The following is a 17,138-nucleotide window of genomic DNA, read 5'->3' on the forward strand; positions in this document are numbered from 1 at the left end:
TTCCAGTGATTCAGTTCTCCCAAGTATTAACAAGCAGTTATGCAAATATTCATGAACAGTGGAAGGACTTGAGCTTTTAAGGAGTTACTCACAAAACCAGCATCTGATTTTTTTAAATCAATGTAATTGCCACCCACTCCCTACTCTCTTCTTCCCTTTCCCATCCTCACTCTCATTCCCCCACAATCCAGAGTCACTCATCTAAGGGAACTTCCAGAGGCTTCCTGAAGATTTCCCAGGAAAAACAAAGGAATAAAGTTTCCAAAAGAGAAACGGTCCCATTGAAATGAACCTGGTGCCTCATTTGGGAATGTGGAGATCTCTCACCTTCTGGAGAACAGTCTCTTGCTGGGAACTGCTTTCCGGAGTTGTTCCTATTCTGCCATCTTGGTGGAAGTAGCCATTTTCATTTCAAATCAGGAATGAGACTTCTTGAGACTTCACTCTGAGTGAAACACCCAATGTGTCCAGCCACCAAGTGTCAATTTTGGCCTGACTCACTGATATTGAGAGGAAGCAATGGGTTTTCATAGTGAATTCATGGTCAGGAATAAGGAGAGCTGAGTGATGTAACTTCGCTCTGCCCTTGACCTGCTGGAAGATCCAAGGCGTATTTTACCCATCAGTTTTTTAATGGGTGCTAAATGACTAGTCCTCCTTACAAAGTATTCTCTCCTCGTAGAAGACAAATTATAACCACAACCCACACAAGGCTCAGCTTATGGTACCAAAGGGTAGAAAAGATTTTCTGCTTAGGAAGTAGTAGTCATGGAAAAAGAAAAAGATAAAGAAGGAAAATAAGAAAGACAGAAAAGAAAGAAGGAAGGAGGGAAGGAAGGAAGGAAGGAAGGAAGGAAGGAAAGAAGGAAGGAAGGAAGGAAGGAAGGAAGGAAGGAAGGAAGGAAGGGGGGGAGGGAGGGAGGGAGGGAGGGAGGGAAAAACTAATCCAGAAGCTGAGGCCTAATTTCAAAATTTACCTTGTGTATTTTTCCTGCTAATATCTGTTTATCATAACGATGACTTAAGTTTTACCTTAGAGTCATAATTTCTCAATACAGATTCCATCCTTGAATAATTGATTGATGCCTCTCCAGAAATCAGAAGGCTAAAAAGAGCATTAAATCATTCAACAGAGAGATTATAAAAAACCACCATGTGTCAAGCCCTAGAGTAAAAAATCAGGTATATTTCAATAAATAAAACAAACCCCCAAAATAAAAAATCAGGTATATTTCAATGAATAAAAGTATAATTTACTTATCTTAGTAAGTACCTTTATTTCTGTAATAAACTTTAAGGACTGCAAGACTGTATTCTACATCAATTGAATGCAAATCAATCACTTTAATTAAGCTAAGCCCTCGCTCGTGGTAACGTTTTTGGTCATTTTTCGTAAGGTTAAATATGCATCTACCCCATAAGTCAGCAATTCCACTTCCAGGCAAATAACCCCCCAAAATGAATACATATGCCCATAAAATACTTGTTTTACAAGAATATTCATAACAACTTTATCCATAAAAGTAAAGAACTGGAAATGACCCAGATGTCATCAACAGAAAATAGAGAAACAATTTTTAGTATACTCTTACAATGGAAAGCTATTCAGCAATAAAAATAAATGAATTTCTGATACACGCAACAACATGAATGAATCTTACATACATTACAACATAATGAAAGTAGGAAGCCAAGAACAGGCAAAACTGATGTATAGTGATGTAAGTCCAAAATTGGTTACCTTTGGTGAAGGATTGACTGGAGAAGGCCATGAGGGAACTTTCAAGGATGGTGGAACAAGTCCACATTTTATTATGAACGGCGAGTACCAAAAATTTAAAATATTCCTTGTTTTATGTAAATTATACCGTAACTTAAATAATTGTTTCTTCTAGTTCACCTGCTCACCTTTAAAAAAAAAATGAAAATAGAAAAAAAAAGAGAAGAATAAAGAACAAGCATAGACTTTGTAGTCCAATAGGGAGAGACAGATAATACACAGCAAATAAACACATTGATAATCAAAAGTTATTCATAAATGCATGAGGTAATTGAACAAAACGTAGTAATACAGAATAGTAGGGAGGGCTCTTGTGAGCGTGATTGCAGAAGGCCTTTCTGAGATTACCCGAGAGCAAACAAGCCACATAGGGAGTTCACAAGTAAAGAGAAGCATTTCAAGAAGGAGAAATAGCATGTGCAAAGACTCTGCGGTTGGAGCGTGGTGGTTCCCAGAACCAAAAGGGCCAGTGCAGCTGGAGCGCTGTGGGTAATGGGGAAAGTGGGATGAGATGAGGGTGGGGAGGTAGGAAGGGGCCAGACCACACTGACCAGATAGGCCATGGTCAAGAGTTTAGATTTTATCCTTAGAGTAACAGAAAGTTATAAAGGGGTTAATGCTGGGAGTTGCACAATCTAATTGATGTTTTCTGAAACATTACTCTGGCTGTTGGCATGAATATGAACAGGAGGAGCCTACACGCTTTATAAACCAGGTTCTGTCATGAAAGTTATTAACCTCTTTGAGATGGAATTTAGTTTTTCAGTTGTATAAAGCAATTTTACTCTATGATTTTGATCTTAAAGGTTTGAGTGGGATGTGTAAAAGAAGGATAGTCCTCTACTAATTGAAATTGGTTAGCTTTCTTCTGATCATTTTATTGTGTTCTTCAACTTGAAAATTACTTAAATACTCTTGACAACAGAATGGAGCTCGTTTATTAATAAAATGTAACCCCTACTGTTGAGACAGAAGGTTCTGGAGGGACATAGAGAAGGGATAAAGAAGAAGTTGCTCCCAATCAGCCATCCTACCCACCAGGTCATTCCAGAATCAATGGTGTTAAGTATGGGGAGAAGGTTAGGTACAGACTTCAAAGCTAGATTATCCTCTTAGGTATTCTGCAAGCATCTTAAAAACAAACGCATAGGTTAGCAGAAAAGAGAAAAGAAATGTTCTCATCTCTTCTCCCCCGCAGCCCCACACCTCATCTCCCAACCTCATGAAGAGTAGGACAGCTCAGCCTGCCAAGTGAACGTGGAAAACACCCATCAGATCTACAGCTGAGGAGTCTCCAGAGAGAGACACAATTTCATGCATTAAAGATCTGTCAAGATTGTCGAGATCTGCAAACACCCTCAAGTTTGTGATTATGCGCTACTTGGAACAATGAATAATATTCCACCCCCATGGGGTTGCCTGATTAAATAAAAAGTAAAAGTTGACAAACAGTGGAGGGAAACAGTGACAAACTCAGACACCTTCTATCTGCAGTGGAAATCAATGCTCAGCAAATGTGAGGTGAGGAAATCCCACACTATGGGAGAGATCAAAGGGAGAAGCTCTAGCTGTTTAGTTTGTTTTCAGCCTGCCAACTGAAGCAGGTGTCTTCTCACTCAGAAATAGGTAGAGCAGGGAGTACCCAAGGTGACCGCCACCTCCTATATCCCACTTGGAAACAAAAGTTTTACTTGAGAACAGATTTCCCCAGTATCTTTACATCACTAAATTGTTTTAAGAACAATAAAATAAAAGGTTAGAAAGAGCAGCAATGCAGTCTCATCAAGTTATAAGCAAAAAANAAAAAAAAAAAAAAAAAAGACCATCAGAGAGAATTACCTACAGACGCATTGGAACCTGATTCTCACACCCCTGGCCAGGAAAACATTTTTCTCAGAAGCCACCAACCAAGGGTCTTCATTTACTTTAATCTGTCAGTGCCCGAGGCTTCTTCGATCACCGTGAATTAAGCCCTAGCCACAGTGCTTGCCACACTTTTGCCACTCAAGTCAATTCATACCTTATTTATTGTTGAGATCTCTCTGCTCATCGCATGTAATTTTTAAAAGTTTAAATGTTTTGTCAAGCAAAAGTCTGAAGGTTAACTATTGGTTCCCACAGTATTTAGAAAATAGAGAAACAGTATCCTGGCTCTTCTTAATTAGAGAATGAGGTTTTAACTCAGTATACGTAAATTCAGGCCTATTATCTAAAGGGGACAATAAATGTTAAGTACTGCTTGTTTCTATTCAGAATCTAAACATCTCCATATCATTTCAAAATAAAAATTCGGTGGCATTTTAGAACTCACTAAGACAGCCAAACATTCAGGAAACCTTCATTTCTTTTCAGAAAAGGTGAAAGAGGTCCACTCCTAGCTGTCCTAGAAAAGAGTTTGCTTGAAAGTGTTTCGATTTGAATCCTTGGAAAATGAAGACAATCTGAGGGTCAATTTTGTTCTCACCCTCATTTTCTTTCACTGTCTTTTGTTCTTTTGCCAGTTCAGAGAATCACTGAACTGAGCATATGATGGTCAATACTTTATTTAATAAATAAAGCATACTACCTAAGTGCTAGTTTTCATGAACTCTTTGGGGTCTTGGAAACCCCTGCTGAATGAGCAGTACCAGCAAGCAGGATATGCCATGACCAATCCATGGGATCTCGTCACTTAAGGAAGCCCTAAGTCTGCCTTCCTCTGATGCATCCATGGCCACTGTCACTTCCCAGTCACTCTTGCTGAGAAGCAAGGCAGACTGCAAATATTCCAATTACCACACAGGGAAATTGACCCAAGAAGAAGCAGGCATGGTAGAAAGAGGAATGCTATAACCCCTTGGACTGTTAAATCAATACTTACTCTGAAACCTGCCCTACCTCTGAACTTTCTGACACATGAAAGAATTGCAAACCTTCTGTTAAAGGCACATTTGAGCCTGAGAATTCTGCTACCTGCTGGCAAAATCACCCTGATCCAGGGAGTCAGCATTAGTCACAGAATGTTTTTTGGGTGCCTTTATGTGCCAGGCACAACACTGGGTACTAGGTACACAGCAGTACATAAAAGGGAATTCTCCTTTATCATCAAGTGGAGAAGATACACATTAAATACATAAATATACATAATGAAGAAATTTCTAATATGCAAAAGTGCTACAAAGAATACTGGGGCCTCTGGACATGTACAACTAGGGGAACTTACAGAGTCTGGGGGAGTCAGAGAAGGCCTTCTTGAAGAAAGTCTTATTTAATTTGAACAATTAGTCCTGAATAATAAGTGGGAGTTATTTAAACAAAGAGTGTGTGACTCGGGGGAAGGAGCGTCAGGTAAAGGGACAGCACATGAAGGGACATTTCAAGTCCTTCACATTTCAGCACATGACCTTTAAACTGGTCCTAGTATTCAGGTCCGCACAGAAGACAGCTGGAGCAGAAAGTGAGCAGCTTCAATTGAGGCTGGAGGGGTAAGAGTCAGTGTAGTGGCGCAAATACCCAGAGGCCACATCAGTGGGTGATCCAAGTTAACAACTGGGGCTAACCTCAATGAGAAGCCCTGGAAGAGTTTTAAGTAAAGAAATGAACAGCAGAATCAGATGTGTGGTCTTAAAAGAATACTCCAATAGCAGGGTGAAGAATGGATTCCTGGAGGCCAAGCGCAGGGCCGGAAGAGCAGGGAAGTAAGTGAAAGGACCAGGAAGGGAAAGAATCTGAGTGGATGGAATGCGCAGCAGGGGTAGACTTGATAATGGGCTGGAGAGAGGAGTAAAGGAGAGAGAATAATCAGAAGTGATCCCTGATCCCTGGCCTCGTGGGTAGAGAACAGTACCATTTACTGAGATTTAGAACAGGGAAGGTGGGTGGGGCAGGTGGTAGGGAAGAGGATGAGGACCATAATTTAGTTTAAGACATGTTCATTTTCAGGTACATATGAGACAGCTAAGTTTGCTCTCTGTCTCTCTAGAGAAATATGTTGATCAAAGATTTAAAAGCAGGCTCAAAAATCTGGGGACCTTATTTTTAACACTGAATTTGGGTACTTAGTTATAGACACAACAAAACCTCCATGACCGATACACACACCTGACCCTTGCGGACTTCTAGCTGGAGTAGCTATCCAACATTCCCATTTAAGGTGTGTGGCAGTTTGCTTCTCTTTCCAGAAGATCAATAAAAGAACCACATACAGCACTCTGTACTTCTGAGATGACCAGAGATGATCTTCCATGAGCTCAAAAAATAAAACCTTAACAAAGCGTCCTATCCCACTGTCTAAGCTCTTCCATGCTCAATACAGGCTGTCTTCATGAAAGTCACGCCGTCTGGACCATCATTGTTCGATTTCAAAGGGACATCACAGGCCATTTCAGCACATGACCTTTCCTTGGCCTTAGTATTTGGATCCACACAGAGGAGAACAAAACAGTCTCAGGGAATAATGTAGATACTTCACATTTGGATTCATGCGTATTTAGTGGCATGATTAAATAAGATGTCTATATGCTCAGCCAAGAAAACCCTATTTCATTCAAATTCACTATCATCTATATTTAATAACTATTTACCACTATATACAAGCAAGTAAATGTATTGTTCTATATAAGCAAGAAAATGTAGTAACTATTGACCACTGTATACAAACAAGCAAATAGCTTGAATTATATTTTTCTTGAAAAGGAATAGATTTTAAACAACCGTCAATCATACTAAAGTATGACAAGGTTCCTGGGAGTATCTTTTATCTATGGCAGACATTGTTTGGAATCTAACTGGGTTTTTAATTGGGAATCTAATGGGTCTATCATGTACAACATAATAATTTTAAATATGTACACATTGTGGTATGGCTAAATGAAAACCTCTCTCTGTCCACTGGCTATAACTAGAGTGTTCTAAGATGAAGAGGGCTTGTGTATTTGGCTGATTCCTCCAGTGCTCCTCCCTGCTTTCATTTTCCTGTATAATCTCTTGCAATTATGGTAAAATGGCAGCAGAACATGTCAAGATGAATCATCTATCTCCCCAAATTTCTATTTACCAAAAGTAAATAAGGCTTACCTACTTATAGCCCTTGTTCGTTATGAAAATTATTGAAACCTCAAGCAACTAAAGCCTACCTTCAGACAAGACCACAGCACGCTGCCAGGAAGTGTCTTTTCACAAGAGGGGGCTCACAGGAAAGCAGTTTTCTCTTCTTTTGTTCTAGGAGGAAAGAGACATTTGGCTATGTAGAAGGAGAGCTCAGAAAGGTAACCTAGGAGGAGCATGAGTGGTCTGGAACTAGAGAGTTGTTTTTGACAATTGGTTTATCCTAACCATAGATAAGCAGAGGCTGGTTTCCTGACATGAGGTCTGGAAGGTAACTGGGAGTGCACTTGGAAGAGGCCTGAGTGAGGGACAGGAAGGGATCACTAAGAGTGTCATTGAGATGGGGAAGTGACAGTGTAAGGAGACAAACCCAGGGCCCTCTTTTTGTGATTTTTATTCCATACATTGTTTCCATTTTCCTTTCCTTCCCTCTCCCTTTTCCCCACACCAGCTTATTCCTGCAAACTCTTTGATGAAACAAGCATGTTGCCTATGAATTGCCTGGGTGGGTCTGAGCTGGATAATCCAGCAAACTCCTTTAATGTTTCTTCTCTTCATACAAGGCATAAAGGCTACAGAATTTGAAAGAAGGTGTATGTGTTGAATATGTCATTGATATATTAATTTATAAGGGCACTTATACATTTATTTGACTGATCTATAAATATTCCTTTCCTCGACACACAGGTGAAGTCAATAAGACACAGCCCAAGACCAAGGAGCACTCTCTTAAAAGTCATGGCAGACAGCAGGCTGTTGACCCCTCTGTCTATCCGAGTGGTGTGTCACCTCCTCTTCCTCTCTCTGCCCGTCTCTGGGGGTGTGCCCTCTCTGTAAGTACTATCCACAGCAGGGAAGAGGTAAGGGTGGCTGCCTTTAAAGAATGGACCATTTCTTAGTTTTGCTTCTTCTTCATGACTTAAAACTAAAGGTTCATCAAGTTGGGAAGTCACAACTATTGACTAGAAGAACTTAAGAGGATTTACAGCCCTCATCTGTTTTTCCTACTCTTCCCCTATTCATGAAACATCTGCTCAGCACAGTGACAGAAGGCGTGATTTATTGGGCCTTGCCCACACCAAGAACATTACTGTTCCTTGCCTTTGTTCACATCTGTCTGCTGGGTCATTCCTATCCATCACTCAAGGGATGTGGGTCAGCTCTTGACCCACATCCTCTCTAGAAATGGTTTTACCATCTTGTTCCACAATGAATCCCCTGATCCTGTAATTCAGACCAGAGCTGATCTGGAACTTCTACTTGACATTTGTCAAGCCCACAACTGCCATGGTCCTAACCTTTTTGTGATCATCTAAACCTTTATATAGAAAGCCTGTCCTACCAACTTGACTGTAATCTCTTTGAAGACTGAAGGGTGCAACATCCAGCCCAGGACTAAGCATTCCTAATAAAAGCCTTTGAAAATATTTAGAAGTATTAGTTTTCTGCTAATAAATAAATTTCTAATTTTCATCCTCCACTTTATTCCTCATTTTGCCTCTGCACTGATTTCTTTTCCACTTCTCTTTGGAATTTCTTTGCATGATTGGCTCTTCTGCCCTTAAAAATATGCTATATTTTACTATAAAAGTCTTCAAGTGAATCTGTATCTGCCATCTCCAATTTTTCTTCTCTTATTCTTTCTTAAACTTCTTCCAATCAGACATTTGTCCTCAAAGCTGCACCAAACCTGCTCTTACCAAGGTCTCCAGTGATCCCTACTTTGTTGACTCAATTCTCAGCATTTCTAAGCTCTCGTCATACTTGACTTGTAAGAATCATTTGACACAGCAGACCATTCCCTACTCCTTCATCCATGTTCTCCACCTGATTTCTAGGACCCCTCACTCTTTGGTTTTCCTCCCACCCTCTGGGTCATTTCTCTTCCTTCTTCTTTACTGGTTTCTCCTCTTCTCTCCAGTCTCTTTATCCTGGTGTATGCCAAGACTCAGTCCTGGGTCCTCTGTTCTTCTCAATCAACATTCACTTATCCAGTCTCATGACCTTAAATAGTCTTATAGTCCATGACTCTCCAATGTCTACATCCACCTGAAGCCTTTCTCTTGAACTTGAGAATCATATCCACAACTGCCTGCTTTATATTTTGGAATATAAAGTCCTGAAATATAAAGTGTTGGAAACACAAGTCCCTTTAAGTTCAACTTGTCCAAAACAGAACTTTTCCTCCTCTCTCTCAAACATGAACTCCTGGTCCTCCTCTGTCTTCATCTGGGTTAATTGTTACTTCACCCCTCCCATCACTCAGGTCAAAAAGAACCCGTGTGTGTGTATGAGTTGGGTATCATCAAACCCACTAGCATGCCTAACCTCTTTCTCTCTCACAACTCACATCCAATTAGTCAGTAAATCTTGTCACCTCTTGCCTTCACAATATGTCCAGTATCTGACCACTTTTCATTACCTCTACTCCTCCCATCCTGGCCCTGGTCACCCACACTTATTGTTTGGATCGTTGCCGCAGCTCTTTCCTGGACTCCTTGCCTTTGCCTTTGCCCCTCCATAGTCTATTCACCACACAGAAGTCAGACCCCCTTAAAACATAAGTCAGATCATATCACTCCTCTAAAGAGGCTCCCTACCTCATTCAGAGTAAACATCAAAGCTCTTACATGTCCAATCAGGACATGCCGGAATAACCCTTCACCTAGCTCCTTAATTCTCTGACCTCACTTCATACAACTCTCCTTATCTAACCCCACTCCACTCCAGACAGATTTACCTCCTTGCTGCTCCCTGGAACACGCCAGCAACTCTCCTTCCTCAGGTTCTTTATACCAACTGTTGCCTCTGCCTGGAAACATGCATCCCCGTGAAATCTACCTGAAGCATCCCTCACCCACCTTAAGCCTTCACTCAAATGTCATTTTCTCAGCAAGACCCACTCTGGCCTTCCAGGTACTGCTACAACCACATTCTACCTCCTACTCTCAGACTTCCCCTATCTTGCTTTACTTCTCTTTTTTGTTAGCCTTATCACCTTATAATATTAACATACTTATTTATTTAATTTATTATTTCCATCTCCACCAGCAGCAATAAAAGCTTCATGAGGATAGAGGTCTATATTTGTTCACCAATGTGTCTCAAATCCCTAGAATGGTGCTTTCACATGTATGAAGGAATGAGTCAGTGTGTTCAGAAACCCACTCAATCCCACAGCAATAGAGAACTGACTGTTGCATATGCCCCAACTTAGAAAAGACAAATCCAAAAAGGACTTGACTGTTAATTAAAGGATGATGCTTAGGACCCTGTTTTCCCTCTGTGTTCCCACATAGGCATTGCCTGCCATCCCCTTCATACAAATCACCGTGCAGAAAAGGAATTTACCTTGCTATGTGGATGTCACTCTAACCACAGGACTGGGAATACGTGAGAGAATGATGTTAGGAACTATGGTCTCCTTTACTAGGAAAGAACAGATTCTCTTCCTTCAATAATTATTAAGCTCTAACTCTGCCAGGAATGAGGAACATGCTATTAACAAGCAGAAAAGGACCCTAATCTCCTGGAGATTTAATTCTAGTATAACGGCATATCCTCATCCTCAGTCTCCACTAAGGTCTGTCCTCAGATAAATAAATCTGGTGGGATTTTATTTCCCCTGGTGGGGAAAGAAGGAAAAACCCAGACTCTACATTAACTTATCCTTTAAAACCTTGCTACTCAAAGTGTGGTGCCCAACCAGCAGTATCAGCCTCAACAGGGTACTTATTGGAAGTGCAGTATATCAGGTCCCATCCTAGGCCAACTGAACCAGAAACTGCATTTAATAAGACCTGCAGATGATCCTTATAAGCCAAAATATGCATACATGTTGAGGTTCACTGCCTTGGAATTCTCCACTGAATGTACTTGCACAGGTATTACATCAATTATGTGATAAGAAAAATTTGGTGAGCCGAGATCGCGCCACTGCACTCCAGCCTGGCACCTGGCGATGGAGCAAGACTCTGCCTCAAAAAAAAAAAAAAAAAATAAAAAAGGGCCAGCAAAAAAAAAAAAAAAAAAAAAAAAAAAAAAAAAAAAAAAAAAAAAAAAAAAAAAAAAAAAAAAATTGGAGATTAGAAAGGAGTGAATTAACTTCATGTTTTCCTTTTGCTCAAGGACAAAATATCAATTAATTCCAGGAATGATAACATGAATTGTAGTAAAAATTCTAGATTAATGTCTCTAATCACTTAAAATTTACAGAACACAGGTTGATCTGACATAAACATGATAATCATTTCCTGAGACTTCGTGCTGGCATACACGTGGAAAGGCAATGTTTAAAATTACTTAAGTAAATGTGTTTAAGAGGGTAGACTCTAAGGTTAGACTTTCTGATTTCTAAGCCTGTTACTCTATCAACCGCTGTGCTTCCTGGGCTAATTTGCTTGGCCCCTCTTAAGTTTCATTTTCTTCTTCTGTACATTAAGAATAATAAGAATAGTGTTTATTTGACAAGTTTATTATGAGGACAAAATGAGGTAATGTTTATAAAGAAATAAGCATAATGTTGACACAATATGGTTGTCATACAGTTTACTGAGTTGCCTGTGGTAAGAACTCAGTAAACGTTATAGTATTATTATTATTTCAGTCAACATTTAATTTACCCAACAAGTATTTTATTTATAGGATACAATAATCCAGAAAAATCAGGATGGAGTATGAGGAGCCTACTTAGATGAGCAGGTCAGTCAAGTCCTGTTTGGGGAGAGGAAATTTACATGGAAACCTGGAGAATGAAAAGCAGCCAGTCACATAACGAGCAATAAAATCGAGTGGGTGAAGAGAAGAGCAGCTCAAGACGCGTCAAAATCAGGCAGGGCATCATAGTCCAGAAGAGGGGTTTGGGTCATAATCAATGTGGAGCTACTGAATCCCTTTAGACAAGGGAGTGAGTTAAGTAGAAATGTGTGTTCAGGCAGGGCATCATAGTCCAGAAGAGGAGTTTGGGTCATAATCAATGTAGAGCTACTGAATCCCTTTAGACAAGGGAATGAGTTAAATAGGAATGTGTGTTGGGGCTCCAGTGGGGACAAGGGTCTGGAAAAAGTTTCCATGACATATGAAGCTGTATCAATGTACTGTCAGTTTCTAAGGAATTATTACTCAAATAGTCTGAGTTGAGGTTTACTGCAAAAGTGGAAAATTCTCCTCCCATGTCCTCCTACCCTCATTTTGCTAACTGACCCCTCTTCATTTAACACTTCCAGAGCTCAGCTCACATGTCATCTTCTTTGTGAAGCTTGTCTTTGTGGAACTCTGGCTTCTGTCCCCTCTGTTCAGGGCTCTTTTTTGGGATCACTCAGAGCACCTGGCAAATGCGTCTGGAGTAGAGCCTCCAGTTCATGCAGCTGTAAATAGCTGCAATTCCTTTCTCCTCTGCCATACTCATTTAAGGCCAAATACGTACTTTCCAGATTTGTAGTCTTAGCAGCTACTATAAGGTAGGCACATGGGCACATAGTGAGTACTCAATACATATTATTTTGAATAAATTTCTTTCCTTTCTACAAAAATTGTGCTAATTCAACTTCTGTATGTCAATGGCAAACTGAGGACCCTGAGACATGGAGTCTTCTTGAGGAAATTATCTCTTTTAGTGACAATCCCCTGGAAGAGAAAAATCTCAATTTCCATTGCATTTTACTAATAAAGTGGACATGTATTTTGCTCACCCTTTTTTAACTTCAGCTCAGGATTATTACCATAGGAACCATAGAAGGATTTCTATACCACCAATGCTGTGTTCTGTTTTTCTTAGACTTTCCTCTCTGTAGCCCTCTGCGGTGCTTCTCATCTACAAAGGGGAAACTGAAGCACAGGAAGAGCCAGCCACACAATGAGTCAGTGATCAGACAAGGCTTCCTGTAAGGGAGGTGCTCTGGAGGCATCGCTGAGGCAGACACACTCATCCCTGACACCACCTCGCCTTCCACACTCTCTCTCTTATGTATCCTCCCAGGTACAGCTTTAACTCTTCCCTTATTCTATCAGTCTGGGCCTGTGTTCTTGGCCACCCTGGAAAACCCAGCCGCCTCACGTCAGACCCCTCATCTGGACCAAACCTCCTATGCCCTCCCCTGTCCTTATCCTCCCTCAGAACTACTCACTCTTCCCCGTCACCGCTGCCTTCCTGCCACCCTTCCCCCATCTGGGCACAGATACCCTTGAACTCCTGCTTTTTGAAATAAATATAGAACCTCAAGTTGGCAAAGAACCCAAAGGATCACCAAACACCACCCTGAAGGTATTTTCCAGAGTACGAGTTGCTAATCTGATCAATCAATTTGTGCTAATGGGAGGTCAAAGGAAAGGAGGGAAGGTCTAAACTGAAGGGAGCCAAAATTAAGTACCCTTTCAACTTTCAGAGTGACATAACAACTATCAGCTCAGTCAAGACCAGCATGCTAGCATGTTCACTGGAAGTGTTGGAATTCAGCTCTACAAAAACTTTTCTTGGGCCTGAGAGGACAGGAGAGAAGAAATTCCCTTACTGATGAATCTGTGACATACAGCCTTGCCTGGGAGTATTCAGGTTTAGGCAACCTAAAGCTTAAACAATTTTGGTGGCATCTTTTAGAAAAAAAGAATACATTACAAATGACAAATACAAAATTAGGTATCAAAGTGAGCATTTATTTAGAATAAGAAGAGAAATCATAACATTTTTTAATGTTATTATTTAAATGTTAGAAAATCGCACATTTTCAAAAAGCTGGTAAATACCATTTATGGTATCATCACAAAATTCACGGCCTCCCAGTGCCAAAGTAGTGGGGAGGCCTGAAGTTTGTTTCACCGACGTATGAAACTCTGACATCACCTCTGGGGTTCTTCTCTTTCATTTCCTGCCTACATTTTTTGAAAGGTTGTCTGTCCTCACCTCCCTGTTTCGTCATCACCGAATCACTCCCTATACATAGACGCTTGGTTCCAGTCCACATCACCTCAATGAAACAATCTTCAATATTCCCAGGGGTTCGGTCAGCACAGAACCCTCATGCTCCTATCTCTCTTTAGCTGTAGGCACCCATAACCATGTTTTCCTTCCACAATTTAATCTGCCTTGGCATGCAAGAGCCTATATTGTCACAATTTTCCTATGGCATGTGCTAATCTTTCTTTTTCACTGGTTTTACACCCTCTTTCCATTCATGAATCAGGTATAATCCTATCTATCCTCAACCTTTTTTGCTCTTGTCATTCCACATGCTTCTCTATCACCTCTCAAACCTTCAAACATGTGAGTAACTCCCCAGCTGCCTCTCTGGCCCTGAAAGCTCTCCTGTGTGTCACTCCTACCAGTTTCACGGGACACCTCCTTTTGAAAGTACCCCTGAACCTCAAACTTGGCATCCTCAGAACCAAACCAATTGCACTCACTCCCAAACTGGATATTGACCTCACTACATACTGAAACTCACTGTTTCTAAAGTTAAACACTTCATTCTCACCCATAATTAGCCATCTATCAGAAATTCCCTCTTCCTTTAAGGTTTGACCTGAGTGAATGATATTAAGTTATAATCTCAGCATAGGAAATGACACTGTCTTTCTTCTGTGTTTTCTGCATAAAGAAATTCGCTCTGGTTTCTTCCTCATGAGAACAGGAAGTTGCTCTGAAGGGCTGGCTGAGAGAAAGAGCATTTGCAACCCACTGGGTGAGGTCAGGTTTAAACTTAATTCTGTGTCTGTCTCCAAGACAGCCCATCACAAGACTTATTCAGCCTAATAGAGATGATGACTGCAAAGTGAGAAGGCCTCCTTGGCAGCATCCAAGAGGCTATTTCCTAAAGCAGGAAGGCAAAAAAAATTCTGAGGATCAGTTATAGGTCTTAATGGCAGGCTAGTAGACTTCAGAGAAAGTTAAATCTTCAACTTTGGCAAGTCTGCTTTGCCAGAAGAAGAACCCTAGTTGAAAAGCAATGGTACCCTGAGACTTGGAAATAGGACATTTGGGTCAATATACTCAAAAACCTTGAAATGCCAGATTCCTTTGACTTTTCTGGATGAGCAGAACTATCCTACTTCTCCCTATTAAAGGCTAACCCTTCCCCTTTGCATGAAAATGATACACCAGCCACTGTCTTGAAAAACAATACTTTCAAAGGCCAGGATTAACTAACTCCCACCTCCCCTACTGGCCACCCGACTAATAACTAGGCTCATTCACAACATAATACAACATAATATATCATAGGGGGGAAAACCAAACTCCACCATGCCACCGCCCCGCAGTGAACATAATAAATCCAAACCAATCTTGCATGCCAAGGGAAATGGCAGGGGTGGTAGTCCTTATCATATTTCCCTTTAATTCACCAGTCTAATCCATAAAGAAGCTTTATGGATCCTGGAGGGTGCCCATGGACTGATGCAAACTCCTATACCGGCTCTAAACGCACTTGCTGTGACAGACGCCATGTCTTTGTTAGAATAGATTAGCACAGCCTCAGCTATATGTGCCATTGACCTAGCCAATAAATTCTTTTACATCTTTTCAAGGCAATAGATTCAACACAGTTCCCATTCATATTGAAGGGACAATGGTCTACAGTTTTGGTCTTGCCCTAGGGTTATATTAACCCTCTTCTTCTGGCTTAATATAGTCTGAAGGGACTTGGACTGTCTAAAGATTTCAAAGAACATCATATTAGTACATTCTATAGATAGCACCATGTTAATCAGCCAATGAGCGAGACGTGGCAAATATTTTGGAGGCCTTTGTAAGATGTGTGCACTCCAGAGGGTAGAAAATGTATGATGGAAGGATTCAGGGGCCTGTCACATCAAGCAATATTATAGGGATTCAGTTGTCTGGGGAATAATTTACACAACTCCTTTACCAGAATCTTTCTCTCCCTTTGCCCTTTTATCCTTCTACCACAATTCATGCAGACTTCCAACCACCCTATTCTTTACCTCGTGAGTGGCACCATAAACTAGAGATCCAAAACAGAGCTCATTATTTTCCCCAGAAACCCGGTTCCCCTTCTATTTTACATCTCCTGATGAGTGTCTTCTTCACCCACTCAACTGCCCTGCCTGGAATCTGGGCATTTTCCTGGGCTTTATCGCTCTGTTAGCCCCTACATTCAGTTAGTCACTGAGTCCTAAACATTTCTCAAGTCAGGCTTCTCGTCTTCCCTGCTGCACTTGCCCTAATTCAGGCCACAAGCATGCCTTTCCTGGACTGATACTGGAAACAAATATTATTTGAGAAGAATACCAATTTTGGGAACCTGTTGATCTGTTGACTTGAGTTTAACCTTCATTTTCTTATTCTCTATTATGTGAACTTGGACAGGTGAATTAACCTCTTTAAGCCTCAGTTTCTTCACTTTTAAAATAATATCATAAACAGCAACCTCATAAGGTTGGCATGAAGATAAAATGAAACAAATGTGTAAAGTGCCTGTTATATATGCGTTCATAAATGACAGCAATGGGCAGAATTGGTAGTAGTCACAGTACAAAAGCCTTCCTTACTGAGCTCAGGATCTTTAATGACAAGCCTGTAATTTATCTTGCCTAAACGATTATTTCAACATGTAGATCTGGTTAAGTTGCTGTGTTGCTCCCTTCCATTGATTCCTATGGACTAGCTGATCACATAAAACTCCTTTGCATGATCATCAAGGTTCTTTGTGACCTGTTCCATCTTTTCTCTAAACTCTCTGCACCCTGTACCATCACCATTACATTTTTCATTTAGACAATAAAAACGTATCTGTGCACCTCTGAATAACTAATGGTCTGCCATGCCTCGATGTCTGCATATGCTCGTCTTCTATATAAAAATACAGCTGCTATCTCTTCCTCATCTCTTATGTCTTAACTAAAAGCTCTTTCCTCTGAGAAGCTGTCACTGAATCTATCTAAAGCCCCCATGAACTCTATACACTCCTCTGCTCTAGCAAGATACCATTATATTGTGACTGTATTTATACCATTCTCCCTGACTTTACCGTCCCATCCTTGAGGTCAGGGAGTCCATCATATTCACTTTTGCCCCTGCCCAAACTCATACCTAGTACCTACCGAAAGCTGAACAAAAGAATGAAGAAATATGGCCACCATCTCATGTGGAATTAAATCCATATTTAATAATGTTAATGAGGAAAATCTCGACCCACAAGTTCAAGCATCAACAAATTCAACTTTATTTTGCTTCGACTTGTGATGGTTAATACTGAGTGTCAACTTGATTGGATTGAAGGATACAAAGTATTAATCCTAGGTGTGCCCATGAGAGGTG

The 17,138-nt window shown here is 40.7% G+C and overlaps 1 protein-coding gene across 3 annotated transcripts in view; it reads right to left on the reverse strand.

Moving 5' to 3' along the window:
- Positions 1-950: 950 nt before the first annotated feature.
- Positions 951-17,138, reverse strand: part of LOC108305379 (tumor necrosis factor ligand superfamily member 6-like) — a 31,847-nt gene continuing 15,659 nt past the window's right edge. Inside the window, exons 4-5 of one of the 3 annotated variants that reach the window (XR_001825696.2) lie at positions 6,895-6,979; positions 951-1,908 (exon numbers count right to left, since the gene is read on the reverse strand). The gene's annotated coding sequence lies outside the window, so the exon portion shown is untranslated. Of the gene's footprint in view, positions 6,980-17,138 lie in introns of all 3 variants that reach the window. The other 2 variants (XR_005200527.1, XR_001825695.2) reach the window with 2 other exon arrangements.

The sequence above is a fragment of the Cebus imitator genome, unplaced genomic scaffold (genome assembly GCF_001604975.1).
Source record: "Cebus imitator isolate Cc_AM_T3 unplaced genomic scaffold, Cebus_imitator-1.0 Scaffold62, whole genome shotgun sequence".
NCBI lineage: Eukaryota > Metazoa > Chordata > Mammalia > Primates > Cebidae > Cebus > Cebus imitator.